The sequence below is a fragment of the Heptranchias perlo genome, chromosome 29, assembly GCF_035084215.1.
Source record: "Heptranchias perlo isolate sHepPer1 chromosome 29, sHepPer1.hap1, whole genome shotgun sequence".
NCBI classification, from domain to species: domain Eukaryota; kingdom Metazoa; phylum Chordata; class Chondrichthyes; order Hexanchiformes; family Hexanchidae; genus Heptranchias; species Heptranchias perlo.
In genome coordinates this window covers 33451773-33469959 of record NC_090353.1, presented here as the reverse complement: position 1 = coordinate 33469959, position 18187 = coordinate 33451773, and the positions used below count along the sequence as shown (strand labels likewise).

The window sequence follows — 18187 nt, the reverse complement described above, 5'->3', positions numbered from 1 at the left end:
CAGCCTGAGAATGTGGCTGGGGAGGGAGGTGGAGTCACTGGCAAAGGATCAGAGATTGTGGTGGTGCCAAAGACAGAGCAAATTCATCCATTGAATAAAAATAACAGTCCTTTCATCATAGCATAACATATTTCTTCATTGATTTCAGGGCATTTTTAAAATTTATTCATTCATGGGATGTGGGCGTCGCTGGCGAGGCCGGCATTTATTGCCCATCCCTAATTGCCCTTGAGAAGGAGGCGGTGAGCCGCCTTCTTGAACCGCTGCAGTCCGTATGGTGACGGTTCTCCCACAGTGCTGTTAGGAAGGGAGTTCCAGGATTTTGACCCAGAGACGATGAAGGAACGGCGATATATTTCCAAGTCGGGTTGGTGTGTGACTTGGAGGGGAACATGCAGGTGGTGGTGTTCCCATGTGCCTGCTGCTCTTGTCCTTCTAGGTGGTAGAAGTCGCGGGTTTGGGAGGTGCTGTCGAAGAAGCCTTGGCGAGTTGCTGCAGTGCATCCTGTGGATGGTACACACTGCAGCCACAGTGCGCCGGTGGTGAAGAGAGTGAATGTTTAGGGTGGTGGATGGAGTGCCAATCAAGCGGGCTGCTTTATCTTGGATGGTATCGAGCTTCTTGAGTGTTGTTGGAGCTGCACTCATCCAAGCAAGTGGAGAGTATTCCATCACACTCCTGACTTGTGCCTTGTAGATGGTGGAAAGGCTTTGGGGAATCAGGAGGTGAGTCACTCGCCACAGAATACCCAGCCTCTGACCTGCTCTCATAGTCACAGTATTTATATGGCTGGTCCAGTTAAGTTTCTGGTCAACGGTGACCCCCAGGATGTTGATGGTGGGCGATTCGGCAATGGTAATGCCGTTGAATGTCACGGGGAGGTGGTTAGACTCTCTCTTGTTGGAGATGGTCATTGCCTGGCACTTATCTGGCGCGAATGTTACTTGCCACTTGAGCCCAAGCCTGGATGTTGTCCAGGTCTTGCTGCATGCGGGCTCGGACTGCTTCATTAATTGAGGGGTTGCGAATGGAACTGAACACTGTGCAATCATCAGCGAACATCCCCATTTCTGACTTTATGATGGAGGGAAGGTCATTGATGAAGCAGCTGAAGATGGTTGGGCCTAGGACACTGCCTTGAGGAACTCCTGCAGCAATGTCCTGGGGCTGAGATGATTGGCCTCCAACTACCACGATCATCTTCCTTTGCGCTAGGTACGACTCCAGCCACTGGAGAGTTTTCCCCCTGATTCCCATTGACTTCAATTTTACTAGGGCTCCTTGGTGCCACACTCGGTCAAATGCTGCCTTGATATCAAGGGCAGTCACTCGCACCTCACCTCTGGAATTCAGCTCTTTTATCCATGTTTGGACCAAGGCTGTAATGTGGTCTGGAGCCGAGTGGTCCTGGCGGAACCCAAACTGAGCATCGGTGAGCAGGTTATTGGTGAGCAAGTGCCGCTTGATAGCACTGTCGACGACACCTTCCATCACTTTGCTGATGTTTGAGAGTAGACCGATGGGGCGGTAATTGGCCGGATTGGATTTGTCCTGCTTTTTGTGGACAGGACATACCTGGGCAATTTTCCACATTGTCGGGTCAATGCCAGTGTTGTAGCTGTACTGGAACAGCTGGCTAGAGGCGCAGCTAGTTCTGGAGTTCATTACACTACCAGGAAGTCTATTCTACTGTTAGTCACCTTATGTGTGATGAAGTTCCCAAGATCAGGTCTAAATTAGCCTTTCGCTTGTTTGAACTCGTAGCCCCTTGTTCTGCTATTACAGTTAATTAGTATTCAGATTTACTTTTCCTGTGCTGTTTACTGCCATACATGCCGCTATAGGGGTTTCCTCTTTAGTCGCCTCCCTCCAATGTTGAAAAACCCAAGTTTCTGCACTCTTTCCTCATAACTTCAATGCTAAGGATCAGTCTCTGCATTGCCTCCAGGGCTTGAAAAGATCTCTCTGCAGCTCTCCGACACTTGCTGCTGTGTGGAGTTGAAACTTTTCCTCTCTTACGTTTCCACCAGGTATTTACTGTTAATATATCCCTGTTCTCTAGTTCAATATGCCGACATTACCTCAATTCACACTTGCATCTTCAGCTGTTATTTAGAGAGCTCCAAAGAGGATATATGTAAGTGAAGATTTAAATCAAAAGACAAACTGTTGCAGGCTAGAGATAAACAGTTTGCAAATGTTGGTACTTTCCTTTAGTTATCATCTTCAAAGAATCTGTGCATTGCCCTTTTTGCAAATCTGTTGCAACCTTGTATCCAACATGACCTTTTTTGATTAAAATATGTGAATCATAACAAGGCATAAATGATTTAAGATAGTTAGCTAGTGGAAAGATCTTATTCCCCAGCATGATGACTCAAAGCAAAATAAACAAACGTACACACAAACAAAAGGAAGAAGGAAATTTCAAAACAAAAAGTAGCATCAGTGTTGCTAATACATGCATAAATTATGTGAAGGATGTGATTAAAGTTGGCTAGGAACAGTACTTATAAGTGGATAACTACGTTTATTCAGTTCTGGAGTATTTCCACAGTGTACACAGATAAGCAAAAGTCCAGAGACCTAACCTAATCAGTAAAGTCAGTGCAACAATTGGAATTTGCTCCTTCAGGGAGGTTTTACATTTACTAGACATCTGCCAAATTAGAGTGTTCTGTTTGTGGTAAGGATTATTCAAAAACTACAGCTCAGTTCCTCCGATAGTTCTGTGGGTAAATGCACAATCTGGTGTGGACCATCAGATTCAATCCCCAGTCAATGCTGATTTAGATGCTCCTAACTTGGGAAGAAATGAGATGTGGAAATAATCAGCAAGAAATCCCACTCCTGCTTGCGATCTAGCGTCCCTACTGCAAAATGCACCAATGCATCTTGGCTGAGAACAGGATTGCACTTTGCCCTAATAAACTCTGCAGTCCAATTGCCTGCCAACATTCACTGTTCATCTCAGAGATTTGCCTGAGGAAGGAGAAAATCTCCGAAAGCTTGTGAATTTAAAATAAAATTGCTGGACTATAACTTGGTGTTGTAAAATTGTTTACAATTGTCATCTCAGAGAAAGATGAGCACTTGGATGAGGTACTGAAGGGCTGCTGTGTCTGTAGAACTGTACCCCAGTGAGTCAACACCTTCAGGAGCGGAAACTGGGAGAAAGAAATACTCCTTAGTAAATCCAAAGCAACTCAAATTACAGGCCTCATTTACTACTATCAAATTGCTTTTACTGTAGTGCTCACCTACTGTCCAGCTACAACCAGCTGGGTCGGCACAAACTAGCAGTTGAATCTGGGACTTTCTGGTCTGTACGAATTAATTCCAAACAATTCAGTGCCTTTACCCATTAGGTAATCTGGTGAACCAATATTATCAAATTACAAACCAAATATATATTCTGCTATTAAATGTGTATCAGAATTAATAACCAAAATGGATCTGTAGTCATTTGAACACTGGATCCTTGGCCTTTATATAAACACTAGCTGATCTACATTACAACAGTGACTGCATTTTAAAAGTACTTCATTGTCTGTAAAGCACTTTGGAATGTTCTGAGGTTGTGAAAGGCTCTATATTAATGCAAGTTCTTTCTTTCTCTCTTTCTTTTCCTGTCACTACTCATGGGGAATCAAGACTAAGTGTAGCTCTCAGGTGAAAGGGTTAGAGGGCGTGGGAATAACTGGATCAGGGCACACAGACATGATTCAGGCCCCATTTTAAAATCATATATCCTGACTTTATTTTTATATTTTCATTGTAAATTCCTATGTCCACATTTATGTTGGAAACTGCCTAGATAAACTTCTCAATTGTAATTGCATCCTCTCACCAGTGGTAGCACTACAGCACATTCATTGGCAAAAGAGTATAATTACAGCACGATACATGTGTGTAGGCAGTTTTCATTATTAATGTGGACATGGAATTTATAAATGCGCAGATGCAATTATTTTTTTATATTCGATATATAAATGTGCAGGGAACACTATTGTACTCTCTAACCAAACAAAAGCTTATCGCTCAGAGCAATTTGCATAGCGCATTACACTAATTTCTGTAAATAATGCAAGGTAACAGAACATTATGAACATCAATATCCCAATTGTGAAAGGTAGACTAGTGATCTAAAGTGTTTGGATAATCCATTTTCAACCACTTTGTTGACTCAAGCATTTCGATATTCTATTTTCCAACCCAAATCAATCACAATTACTGCCATTTTAGGAGGAGTGAAGACAGTTTAAAATTATACTTCCAGTAAAGCTGGTAAAACATCAAGATAATCTGTGTATTCAGATAACTGCACTCTCCTCCAACAAAGTTTATAGAGATTCTGCACACCAAGAATAAAGCCAAAGGAAGGGCCAGTATAAATATAATCCACAAACAAATATAATTTTAAACCACACAGAGTGTTTTTGTGACCTATGGGCTACTTGTATCCATCCACAAGAATCATTGTGAAGAAGTTCGTATTGTGATTGCAAAATCCCCAATTTATAACTATTATATGCAATAGTACCTTTTTTTCAATAATTAACCATTTGAACTGAAAGCCCTTTTCCATTTTCACAATTCCAGGAAGTATCCTTTTGGTTAGCTTGTTGTGTCATTCATGGAGAAACCCATCGGTGTGTTTAAAAGTCTCCAAACCAAATTATTGAAAAATCTACACAAGCAAAGTTTCTGTTTTCCTGACATGGGGTGCACATTCCTTGTAGGGACATAGCCAAGTGAGCTTTGGCATAGGTTGGTAAGAGCCAAAGCTCAGAAACTCTTTCCCCCCACCCCGGCAGTGATAACTGCTGGGCTTTAACTAGCTACAATCATGCAGCCTACTTGCACAGAGTTGTCTGGTACCAAGCGGGAAGAATCCTAACCCCCAGCAACAGGTTTACCCCTCCAGGTCCCAGGCTGGCCAGTCAATAATCAACAGTGTCTGGAGTATTACAGACATGTTGAGCTCAGGCAATTAGATTACCAGATTTGCCACAGAGAGTTGACCCAGTTCAAGTCTCCCATTGTGTTATTTTGGAACTACTTAGATCCCAAAGAGATGTGACTGATTTTGCCGCCCCCCCCCCCCCCCCCCAAGAAGGACAGTCACTGACAAGCACAGATTTGAGCCTTTGTTAGGCAGATAGCATGTAGGAGGCACTCAACATGAGCCACATGGTATGCAGGACAATTCACCATAAAATCTGAGTCCATACCTCATCAAACAATCGTTCGACCAGGGACTACTCGTGAAGAATGGCCAGTTGGACCTGTGGAATTATGTTTATCAAGATTTAGCGTCTTCGTGCAAAGAGCACAAATAATATGTGGTAATACCACATTCTGACATTTTTATGCAACCCAGTAGAATGTGTCTTGAGAATAGAATAGGAGAATGACCTTTCTCTTGCTGTCTACGTTTGAAAAAGCAACCATCGATGGTGGAGCGGAGGACATTGGGAGGAGTAAACTAGTCTCAAAGAAGTGAATGGTATGTGCAGACACAAATAGCTGGAGGAGATTATTGAGGAAGGGTGGGGTGAGGCCATGGGGGGGTTGAAAGCAAGAGGATTTTAAAATCAATTCAATGGGGCCCAGGGGGCCACTTGACTTGGCAAAGCTGGAGATGCTAGAAATACAGGACTTTATGCAAGTCTTGCATTCTGAATTGGTTGTAATTTTCCTAGAGAGTGAGTGTTGGCAGGTTCCTGGACAATGGAGGATTTCACAGCCAGGTCCAATCCACTCCTGACCCAATAGCCAGTCACTTGCAATTTCCAGCAATGGTCAATAGGTAGTGACCAGAAGAGGGAATCCTGCTTGTTTTCCCTTCCCTAGCCCAGGAACAGATGCCAAATGTGCACCTCTACTGTCACCCCAACTACTTTTAACATATTGTTAAAATCTAGCATATTTTTAATACTTTTCTGGCATATTGTGAAACATTACAAACAAGGCAACATTCATTTCTTAGCCTGCAGGCAGTTAATATGTATTACAAAACATTTGATTCAAAATGTAAAAACAGACATAGCAAAAGTCAATGTCCCAAAATCTGAATATAATTTCCTGCTCTACCGTTATTTTTGCCTTGCACTTGTTTAACCTGGGGTCTTCCTTGTCTGTACACCTCACTAATACAGTGGGCACTGCATCAAGCAAACTCCAAGGTGAACTTAACATAGTTGAACACCTTTGATCTTACTGCAGTCATCTTCACTGAATTACCCAAAAAATTCAGAGAAAAAGTTTGGTAGATGGTGCCCAGCTGGTGAAAAAGAGGACTATTAGTCCATCCTTCAGATGAGACATTAAACCCAGACCCCATCTGGTTGCTTGTTAAAGATCCCATGGCACTACTCAAAAAAGAGCAGGGAGTTCTCCTGGTGTCCTGGACATATTCCTTCCTCAACTAACATCACCAGCTTTTTGTAGGACCTTGTTGTGGCAAAATGGATACTATGTTTGCTCCCAAAACAGTAAGTGTCCACATAATTAATTCTATGTGAAGCACTTTGGGATGTTTCTAAGATGTGATAAAACATTATATAAATGAAAGCTTTTTCTTTCCTCATGGGAGAAGGGAAGAAACGAGCCCAGCAAGACCCTGTGTAAAAGTTTGCATTCCCCAAAGCATTGCGAAAACAAGTATCCAAAACATTGAAGTAAAATATTCACACAAGATTGGCAATAATAGTTTTGATTTTTTTTGCCCTCTTTCACTTTCACTAAAACCAATTTGAAAAGCACAAAAATGCTACAAATGCACAGCAGGTCAATCAGCAACTGAAAGAGAAAGATAGGTAAATGTTTTGAGTGTAATCCTCTGACAGGGGCTTACACCCAAAACGTTGACCTATCAAATGTTAACCCTGCTGTGCCTTTCCAGAATTTTTGTTTTAATTGCAGATTGCCAGCATTTGCAGTTTCTTTTTATCTTTAGAAAAGCACATGTATCCCCTGGGACAGATACTGTTCTAGAAAACAATTATGTGCATCCCAGTTAAAATCTGGTTGCCCTGGGTGCGATGGAAATGGTATCAGTTTCACAGAAACGCAGAACAGTTTCGCAACTCAGGCTGAACTGTTGCCTATCAGTTAACAAATTAATCTTTACAGTTTTTCTGTTTACACACTGTACTGTACAATTGTTATATTCTCACCCCATACCATTTCCAAACTTCAATTCAAAACAAAATTTAATTTACAGATTTTCTTTTTTAAAAAGTGTAAATGACAGGGAAAAAAGTTCCAACAAAGTTCCTGAAACATTCTGGACATTAAGGGCACCATGAGTTCTGTAATGTGCAGCACTCAAAATGCTTGCAACTTGCTGGTGTTTCCACAGAGAGTAAGACAGTGGTCTTTAAGTAGAATTATTATTTAATGCAGTGCAAGAGTATATTACAAAGAAGTATTAAATGAAAGGGGAATCACTACGTTCTCTCCTTACACAAACACCAAACAGAAAGATTTCAGGCACCTAAACTAAACATTCTGTATGGGGGTTGGGGGTAGTTATCAGTTGCAGTCCCCATTTCTGATTTCTACCTGGTGTCACCTGCTGAAAGATGATATTTTCTGAGGACAGGGATTTTCCAGGATACTCTCACTGTCAAATGGTCTGCCAATTAATTAATATGATGTGGAGATGCCGGTGATGGACTGGGGTTGACAAATGTAAGGAATCTTACAACACCAGGTTATAGTCCAACTGTTTTATTTGAAAATCACAAGCTTTCGGAGGCTTTCTCCTTCGTCAGGTGAGCGAGTCCTGACGAAGGAGAAAGCCTCCGAAAGCTTGTGATTTTCAAATAAAACAGTTGGACTATAACCTGGTGTTGTAAGATTCCTTACATTAATTAATAGCCATTTGGGTGAGGTATGGACAGTAGCTATAAAGTTGTGTCCCTTCAGGAGTCAGGATTCGAGAAGGGGAGAAAATTGTGGGGTGAAGATTGACCCCACAATTCTCATGTGAGCCTAGGCTGTAGAGGGAATCACAGCTAAGTGCAATCCTGTCTTCACCCAACATCCACAAGAGCACTTTTCAGGAGCAAGTACTCTGATTTTTCTTCTACCTCGCCCAGGGCACTGAAACCAACTGTGACATCCAAAATGCTGCCATCTGAGAACTGGCCTATAAGGCTTACTGTAATGGCAGACATTGCCTTTATCCACTAGTCCATCAGGGGGCCCTTATTTTAAAAATGTTATAAAAAAAAACACCAGGCAGTGTGGGAATGTTAAGCTTCACCAATGTCTAGGTGAGTAAATGTACCACTAGGTACAATACAGAGCTACACAGGCTGGATAGGTTCCAGATTAAGTCTCAGATCTATTCCAAGTTAGCTGATTTCAGCTGAGGCAGTGATAAGGAAAGTAGAATTCAGCTCACACCCTTGTCCTGGGAAGGGATTGGGGGGGGGGGAAACGAGGAAATCAACCCTTGCCAGAAAGGTGCCTACATGGGGGCGTCAGGCAAGCACAGGATCGAGCTCAGCTGTGATGCCCTTGTGGTCAATAGCCTGCCACTCACACACACTTGGATGAAATACTATACTGAGGGGTACCAGCAACTATTGGGATGCATTCACTGCACTAACTCATGCACTTTGCTCCAAGTCACATAAAGATGCTGCAAGAGAAGCTTCCTAAGTCATTTCCAACAATCAATTGCCTACTTAGTCCAAATTTTTGCACTAGTCTTCAGATATCTATTCAATATAGAACATATATATTTTCAGCAATTACATATTACATGGTCTTCTCTATACATTTGGTATAGTTACTAGTGCAATACCCCTTTACAAAATAAACACTCAAAACAAGCAACCAACATCAAGGCATAATTAAATACCCAATAAATCCTGGTCATAATAGATCTCTGACCATTATAGATTGAAATATCTCTTTCTTCTCTGCCCCCTTCATTGTATGTGGAGATGCCGGTGATGGACTGGGGTGTACAAATGTAAGGAATCTTACAACACCAGGTTATAGTCCAACAGTTTTATTTGAAAATCACAAGCTTCCGAAAGCTCGTGATTTTCAAATAAAACTGTTGGACTATAACCTGGTGTTGTAAGATTCCTTACCCTTCATTGTAGGTCACGATACCAGCGCACACCCCACTGCCAAAGCACCAGAGACAATGAGACCCTCATGCTCATTCACCAACCCTATAACAGACACACATGGAGCCCCAACCAACCCCAATCCCACACACATGAAGACTGAAGTTAGTCCAAGACCACTATCAATGCCTAGACATTGATATAGAGCCTATTCCACACTCACCATGAACCAATAGGGAAGACCTAGTGCTAAAAGCCCCCAGAAACAGATGCTACCTAGTCCTCTCCGACCACCAACCCCCATGGCACACGTTTGTACTGGGTCACACCTACCCAGACACAGGTAGAGCCTGGTCCACCACCCTCGCCCCCAACCCCAAGAAACATAAGGACCAGCTAGGTAGCAGGAAAGAGACTATCTTCTACCTCATGTCACAGATCCCCTTCCTATCAGTCTCTCGCCCTTCCCCCCCCCCCAAAAAGGCACAAGCTGCCGTCAGGCTCCCCCGGGCCCACTCCCCACACGGACCTCGTGGCCACGTTTGGCGGTTACTCACTGAACCAGTTGATGAAGCGGGGTCACATTTCACTCAGAATCACCGTCCGCGCCCTCAGGTTCCGACTATCTGCGCCGATATCGTCGAATGGAAAGAAAACAAACACCAGACGCCACAGCTGCACCCGGAGTAGACCCAGCCGCCCCTCCCCCTCTAATGGAACCCCCAAACCCGCTGGCAGCAACCGCCGGGCGCGCTCGCGCGCCACACCAGCCCAACGGCCGGAGCCAGCGAGCAGCCACAGGTACCTCAACACAGCCCCAGCGCCCACTCCTCCCCAACACACAAATCATGTTGACCATTCTAATTACCAATTTAACTTTTGATTTTTTTTTAAAAAAAGAAAATCTAGATTGTATAACTTAAACTGGTCTCATACTTCTTCAAAGTTTTGGCATCCACCTCACCTGAGACAGGTAAATCATTAACTTAAATCAACAACAAAAAGCGTTTACTTAAGACTGTTGTGATTTCTATCTTTTTTTTTCTCCCACGTAGGTTATGAACATTCTCTTTTTAAAGAAAAAGACTTGATTCAACGTGTTAAACTTACAAGTGGATTTACGAGTTCGAGGTGCTTACTTACTGTGAAGACCAATCCTTCGTAACTAACTAATAAGCAAGAGTAAGGTTCAGTACAGGATTCCCACAATTCAAACTGTTGGAAGCTCCAGGTGGCGATCGGGGTGGACTTCATACGCCATCAACTGGAGAGACTGAAAGCTACCCTTTAAAGCAGATGAACAGGATCAAAATGAATGGCTTGCAAATATTTTTCAAAACAAGTGTCAAATAAATTTGAGCAAAAAGCAAAATACCGCAGATGCTGGAAATCTAAAACAAAAACAGAGAATGCTGGAAACACTCAGCAGATCAGGCAGCATCTGTGGAGAGAATAGACAAGTTGAGGTTTCAGATTGGACTCTGCCAAAACTGGAAGATATTAACAGCATTTAAAAAGGAACAGAATAAAGGGGAGGGGGGTGGAAACACACTCAAAGTTGAACCACCAAATGAGATGAAGGATGAAAATGAAAGAACCAAATTGCATTTATATAGTACCTTTCACAACCTCAAGACGTTCCAAAGCACTTTACAGTCAATGTACTTTTGAAGTGTAGTCACTGTTGTAATGAAGGGAAACACGGCAGCTAATCTGCGCATAGCAAGGTCCCAAAAACAACAATGAGATAATGACTGGATCATCTGTTTTTCTGGTATTGGTTGAGGACTCCCTTAGTACTGCACTGCAGTGTCAGCATGGATTATGTGCTCAAGTATCTGGAGTGCGACCTGCACCCACAACCTTCTGACTCAGAAACAAGAGTGGTACCACTGAGCTAAGGGTGACACTTGAAATGGAACTGAGGACCAGGACAGCTCTGAAATAAAGTGAGTTGGTGCTGCTAAAGAAAGGCATCAATTAAAATTAAGGTATGTTTATCATGGTCTATTAAAAAAAGGAATATTTTGTATAAAAATTCTGTCCCTCGATTTTCATTCCCCTTGCAGATTTACCCAATACTTCTCACCAGATGTTGGATCGATTGGAGGACAGGATAGCGGTATGGTACCACCTGGTAAAATAGCTGCATTCCAAGGAGTATTGTAGAGGACAAGAGAACGAAACAACAAAGAAGCATGGTTTGCAGCAGTGGCAGATTTAGAAATTTCTGTAGAGGGATGCAAGTGCCCAAGTCCTGGACACCATTTTCCAACATATTGGCACCTATTATAATTCTGCCTTTCATGCCAGAAATGGTTTGTCCTGAAAAGGTTACAGATATTGCAAATATGAAAATAAAGGAGTTGTACAGAGTTTACAGAGTTCTGTTCCTTCCAGTGGAAATTTAACCTCAAGTACACCATTCTCTAATTTGTTCCCAAACTCGGCAATAATACAAATGCAGAGACAGGAATGCTCAAAGAAGGCAATTAAGACGTTCACACCAAGCAATATCCTTCTTGTCTTACGTCTGCAAGAATAAAGCCATATAAAAGAGCAGAGTTTTAGAAAGACCCAACATTCCTTTCAGGAAAATGAAGTTTTTAAAAGGTGTATTTCAACAGATTTGTTTTACAAATAACCTGTTTTGGGGATGATAAACTAAATAAATGCACCTGAAACTCCCAACTGTCTGAAACCGTTGTCTTATTTTAAAATTTTCCCCCTCAAAGTTAAAACATTTACGCAAACCAGTAATGATGGAAATTAAACAACAACAACAATTTGCATTTATCTAGCACCTTTAACGTAGTAAAACATCCCAAGGTGCTTCACAGGAGTGTTATCAAACAAAATTTGACACTAAGCCACATAAGGAGTTATTAGGACAGGTTGATCAAAGAGGTCGTTTTTAAGGAGCATCTCAAAGGAGGATAGAGAGGTAGAAAAGCAGAGAGGTTCAGGGAGGGAATTCCATTGGTGTTGTAAAGCGATGGCTGATTGGTACCAATGGCCTCCAATCCCACCTACCAATTGATCCAGTGGGTACTGACTTCCTGCACTCCTGTCCTCCAATCGACCTGACTGGTAGTGACAGCATTAAGTCGTGCCCTGCAATCATTCTGATTAATACTGACAGCTTTCAAATTTAACTGGGGACCGTAGTGAAATGTGGACAAGCTGAGATAGTGGTTGAAACACTGACTATGCGACCCCCTCGGAATACATCCACTCCCTGACAGAAGCCTCAAACTCACTATCCCCCTCAGCATCATTTTTGCCTCCATGTTAAAGGACAACACCGAAAGCTTAAAAAGGGCTTGGGAACAGGACCGAGGATGCCAGATAACAGAGGAAGAACGGAGAGATGCACGGAAGCAGACCCTCAGAACCAACACCTGCAGCAGAATGCCAGCTCAGTATAACATACCAAGTTAAACGCAGCCGCAGATGCTTCACAGATTCCACCACTCCCTGGGGGACAACCGCTGGAGGGACTGTGCCAGAAAGGCACATTACTACACACAGCCTGGTCATGCTTCCTTGTATTCAACTATTCTCGGAAGTAGTTAAAGAAGCCACAGAGAGCATGACATGCTTCATATTCTCTGCAGACTCCAGCTTATGTTTACTGGAGACTGAGTTGTGCAACCTAGCACAACCATTATTGCCAGCTGCAAGAAGATACATTCTTCCACTGGGCAAATCACAACGCTTCCCACAACAACCATGGGTGAAACATCTGTGGGACATATATCAATTAGGGCGGGGGTAATGTATGGACTCTGCCTGGAATTCCAGAGGTACCAGACAGTCTGAAGCCCTTTCCTGGCAGCCCAAATGACTCAGGCACCCTACCATACACACCCAGACCACTTCCCATGGCCAGAATGGGACCACAGACTAATGACCAGCACCCAATGCTCCAAAACTCTACACTGTAAGTAAGCAGGAACCTTGATATTTCTTTGATGGAGCCAAACCCCAGATTTGTCAAACTATCCCTATCCCCATCCACAACCCTAAGTTTGCCAGTGTATTCTCTTGTGTGTAACAAAATTGTACAGTAACTTTTCAAAATTTATGTACGTATTCATCTTTCTTAAAGGAAAACAAAGAAATACTGACTGATAGTGTAAAATGCAGATGATTGACATGTATACAGGTTTGATCCCCAGTCTGCACTGAGATACTACATCTTAGTGGGACTATACTAAGCATTCTACCTTGCCTTTCAGCTAATGTAGGAAGCAGTGAAGACCAAGCAGATAGCCTTGAATTTGGAAACAAAGAAGTTTATGAGCTCCTCATATCTAGTATCAACGTTTTTGACAAAGGATTCATATACAAAACATCAACTCCTTTCCACAGATGCTGCCTGACCTCCTGAGTGTTTCCAGCATTATCTGTTTTTTTGTTTCAGATTTCCAGTATCAGCAGTTTTTTGCTTTTTCTTCAGATTTGCTTATTTTCTTCATCAAGGTATTGACGTGGTAACCATACACCTTACTCGCTGCTTTCCCAGCCAAGACCACCCTACCCATTAGGACATCGGCTTGCAGGAGTATTTACAGCAACAATAACTTGCATTTATATAGCGCCTTAACATAGTAAAACGTCCCAAGGCGCTTCACAGGAGCATTATCAAACAAAATTTGACATGGAGCCACATAAGGAGGTATTAGGATAGGTGACTCAAAGCTTGATCAAAGAGGTAGGTTTTAAGGAGCGTCTTAAGGAGCGAGTTAGCATACGGGCAGCAGAGTTTTGAATGAGCCGAAGTTTCCAGAGAATGCAAGGTGGGAGGCCAGCCAAGTGAGCATTGGAATAGTCAAGTCCAGAGGTAACAAAAACATGGATGAGGGTTTCAGCAGCAGATGAGCTGAGGCAGGAGCGGAGACGGGCAATGTTACGGAGGTGGAAGTCGCAGTCTTGGTGAATGAGAGGATATGGGGTCGGAAGCTCAGCTCAGGATCACATAGGATGCCAAGGTTACGAACGGTCTGGTTCAGCCTCAGACAGTGGCCATGGAGAGGGTGGAGTAAGTGGCTAGGGAACGGAGTTTGTGACGAGGACCGAAGACAATGGCTTCAGCCTTCCCAATATCTAGTTGGAGGAAATTTCTGCACATCCAATACTGAATGTCGGACAAGCAGTGTGACAAATCAGAGGCAGTGGAATGGTCGAGAGAGGTGGTGGTGAGGTAGAGCTGGGTATCGTCAGCGTACATGTGGAACCTGATGTGTTTTCGGATGATTTAGAGGCAAGGGAGATGAATTCCAGTGTCCAGTAATAGGTCTACTCCTCCAGGTTGCATTAGTGAGCCAGACTAGCTGGTCAATCATCCACAGTATCCTGAAGTACTGTGGACCTGCTGGGTCAGGTATCGGTTACCAAGTCTTCCACGGAGACTTGGTTCCAAACTTCCATTATCAGGCATGTCATCTTGAAGTCACCTGGACCCCAAAGACCCCCAAGAAGTACAACACTAGTTGGCCAGTTTAAGATCAGAGGTGAGGATGGCGGGGTAGGTTGTAGGATATCTGAGAATTTGGTTGGAGATGGAAAAGAGGAGTTTGGGATTTTCCTAGATCCCCAAAATGATCCTGGGGTAATTGCAGAATTTGGCCACAGAGTGATTGGCAATATGCTTGAGATAAATAGCTAGTCCAGTTTTAAGCAATGAGTGCTCTAGCCTACAGGACTAGGAATTGACTCTGTGAAAGTGACTATTGATATGAAAGAACTGTGGAGGTTGAGGAGTTTCTAAGGTCTGGTGGGAATAAGGGCATCAAAAATGAAGGCAATGCAGCTATTGAGGGTATTAAGGTTTACGGAACAAAGAGATAAGATACAGATCAGCCATGATATAATTGAATGGCAGAACAGGCTCGAGGGGCTGAATGGCCTACTCCTGTCCCTATGTTTCTAAATCAACAGAAGCAGATCAATGTCAGGGCAAGTGCCAAGTCAGAGGAGAGAGAGTTGTGAGTTAGAAAAGATGCTAGTGAGGGCGATAGAGGATAACTTTTTTTTCCAGAAAAGAAAGGATAGAGGTGAAGAAGTGATCTGAAACAGGCTAGCCTGTGCTCAGCACCTCCTCTCACTAGCAAGCCTGCAATCAGGAACTCACCGTTGGGAAATGGAGGCACAATCCCAGGACCTGCCACCATGGGACACAGCATATTGGTGCTTTCAGGGTCCAGGGCCCTCCCAGTTGCTGCATGAGGTCCCAACACGATTGTTAACACAGCCTAAAATAACTGGGTTACCATAGTGATGATGTATCTATGAAGCATTAGAAGCTCCTTTAATCTGAACAATGTAGAATACTAGAAAGAAAGGTACATTAACCTTTGTGTTAAAAAGGAACAAAATTACAAGGGGATTCTGTGGCAATAATAGAAATTTTACCTTGTAGGATTCTATATACAGTGTAGATTTTACGATTTAGCGCTCCTGGTCTAAATAGATAGAAAACAGAGTGGGCTCCAAATCGCATGTGCTGTACCTGAATTTCCAGTATGTTCCATTGAATGAAACTGGAATACTAGAACATATAATATTCCCCATATATTTTTTAATGAAAAGCTATGGTAAGTCAGATTAAAATGGATACTGTTACTTCCCTGATTTTAAAATGGGAGCCCAAAGATGGCCTGTCTACAGGAATACAGTAAGATTCTTTTGAGCAAGGATCAATCAAGATACAGGCTCACATTGTTCCAGTAAGTGGCTGTGATTGGGAACAGCATGCAAATGAAGATTCCAAGTTATCAGCACATGATCAATCTCTCTGATAACTGTAAATGTTAACTCACCTGTTGTCTCCACAGATGCTGACTGACTTGTTGAGTGTTTCCAGAGTCAGATTAAGAATTCTTGGGATCCTGGCCAGCAAGAACATTCGAGCCCCCCACCCCACCCTGCACAACCCCTCCCCGATGTATTAAAATACAAACATGTTTTACCGGGGGGCCCCACCTTCGCACAGGGCCTCATAGTCCCGTGCGTTAATCCGCCCCTGAGTATTTCTAGCATTTACTGATTTTGTTTCAGATTTCCAGCATCTGATAACTCTACTGTGTTGTACCTTAGCACTGTATAGCTTTCAAAAGGTCTGTATTAGCAGTTAGAGAAATATTAAGAGAGACTGCACTTTTGCCAAGTGCCAAAAAAGCATAGTTACTTTGATATTCAATTTAATGAAGATTGATTAATAATCCTAAGGGGAAAAGTGTCCTTAAAAGAAGACTGTGTCTACTTGATTTCTCAATCTGTTAGGGAAGTACTCTATAATGAAAGCTAGTGTAATGCATACTCATGAGGAAAGACTTCAAAGAACCAAAGGATATTGCTGAAGTAAGATTTATTTGACTGTTTGTGTCACCAATCTGCAGAAGATGTTTTTTACCAGAGCAACGGAGACAGCTAAAAGCTATTTCAGAGAACTTTTGTGTGCTATAGTATATTCTAATATTGTCCTGTGCTTATAGTTTTGCCTACTTATTAAACTTCTGTAGAGTTGATTTTAAGTGTAAATAAATAATGATTTTAGTCTGTAAAAGTCTAGTCCTGAGTGCAGTAGTCTGCATTTGAATAAACTGAAGACATAGCATACATAAATTCCAGTATGCAATGTTACTGTAAAATAAGGTAATTGTTGACACTGGACGAAGCAACCTAAGACATAAAAAAAAGAAAGATTTGCGTTTATATAGCGCCTTTCACAACCTCAGGTCGTCCCAAAGTGCTTTACAGCCAATGAAGTACTTTTGCACTGTAGTCACTGTTGTAATGTAGGCAAACGCGGCAGCCAATTTGTGCACAAGACCCCACAAACATTCCCGATTACAACGGGAACAGCTCCTTCACAGAGTCTGATACACTGAAAGGGTAACTGATCAGATGCTTGTCAGCATAGTTGCTATGTCATTACCCTTTGAAAATAAAAACTATTTATATTAATTTTGATATTGGCAGTCCGCTCTCTTTTGGGCTAATCGAACCTCATGGCTGATTTCCTGATCAGGCAGCGAGCCATGATTTTCTGACTAGCGTTTCCTGTGGGACAGCACCCAATCGGAGAATCAGCCCCCTCATTCCAACTCAAAAATGAAAATGGCATTAAAACCCCCGAACCGTAACAGATACTAATCTTTGTGAGGGATTTAGATGACGACTACCATAAGAATAAAGCGTTGAGTATATTTTCCTTCTCAATTTCTTTGCCCTTAGGCTTCCTCTTCTCAAAACAGTTACTCAATCTCAGGTTGGTTCTACGAGCAGCACCTTCGACACTTTGCCAAAGTGCCCTTTTTATTCTTGTAGTGAACAGTATTCCACAGAACCCAATGTTTGGGACAGGAGCAAAGCATTGGGATGAGGGCGGGGATGGGGGGGAATATTGAAGGTGCAACAGGGTTGATTAATGGGAACATGAGGATGAATATTATCCTAGTATTTTGCTTGATAACCTGTACTGACTTCTAAGAATCCTATTACATGTTGGGAAATATTCACAGACAGAATATTGTGAAGGAGTTCCCTGATATCCTTGTGTGTAAAAACACTGCCACTTGCTGAGGTGGTGCTAAACTGTACACACCGGAAGATCCCAGGTTCAGTTCCTTGAGTACTGAGTTAGCTGATCTCAGCTGGGTTGCCACAGTTGGCCTCAGTGGCCCCTGGCCAGAGATGTCTTCGTAGGCGACACAGATGCATACCATAGAGCTTAAGCAACCATATGTAAAGTTTAAATCCAGGTTCCCATTAATTTGCATATCTCTAAAGCGACTAAAAGCAAAAGATCTCGGCGTTCTGATTCAGGATCTATCATATTCTGATTTATGAGGCAACAATGCTAAAAGCATCCCTTTCCAAACCTCTGGGCCCACAAAATGCAAACAGGACAAACCAGCAAGTAAGCACGGCCATGCCTGGGAATTGAGGACTACCTGTGTCCCACGAGCTGCAGTTTAGATATCCCTTCCCTAGGCTAATGGAAGGAAAGAAATCAGTCAGAGCTTCCACTCCCAATTGCTACCTTGTGACCCTTGCTGGAAAGTACCTGTGTGTGAATACCAGAA

The 18187-nt window shown here is 42.7% G+C and overlaps 1 protein-coding gene and 1 long non-coding RNA gene across 4 annotated transcripts in view; one reads left to right on the top strand and one right to left on the bottom strand.

Moving 5' to 3' along the window:
* Positions 1 to 10352, bottom strand: part of LOC137299595 (semaphorin-4E-like) — a 56848-nt gene extending 46496 nt beyond the window's left edge. The window contains exon 1 of one of the 3 annotated variants that reach the window (XM_067968452.1): positions 10206 to 10352. The gene's annotated coding sequence lies outside the window, so the exon portion shown is untranslated. Of the gene's footprint in view, positions 1 to 9652; positions 9849 to 10205 lie in introns of those variants that run through there. The other 2 variants (XM_067968454.1, XM_067968453.1) reach the window with 2 other exon arrangements.
* LOC137299596 (uncharacterized) lies at positions 9714 to 11745 on the top strand. Its single transcript, XR_010957958.1, has 3 exons — positions 9714 to 10068; positions 10151 to 11044; positions 11165 to 11745. It is a non-coding gene; the product is annotated as an uncharacterized lncRNA (long non-coding RNA).
* The last annotated feature ends 6442 nt before the right edge of the window (positions 11746 to 18187 follow it).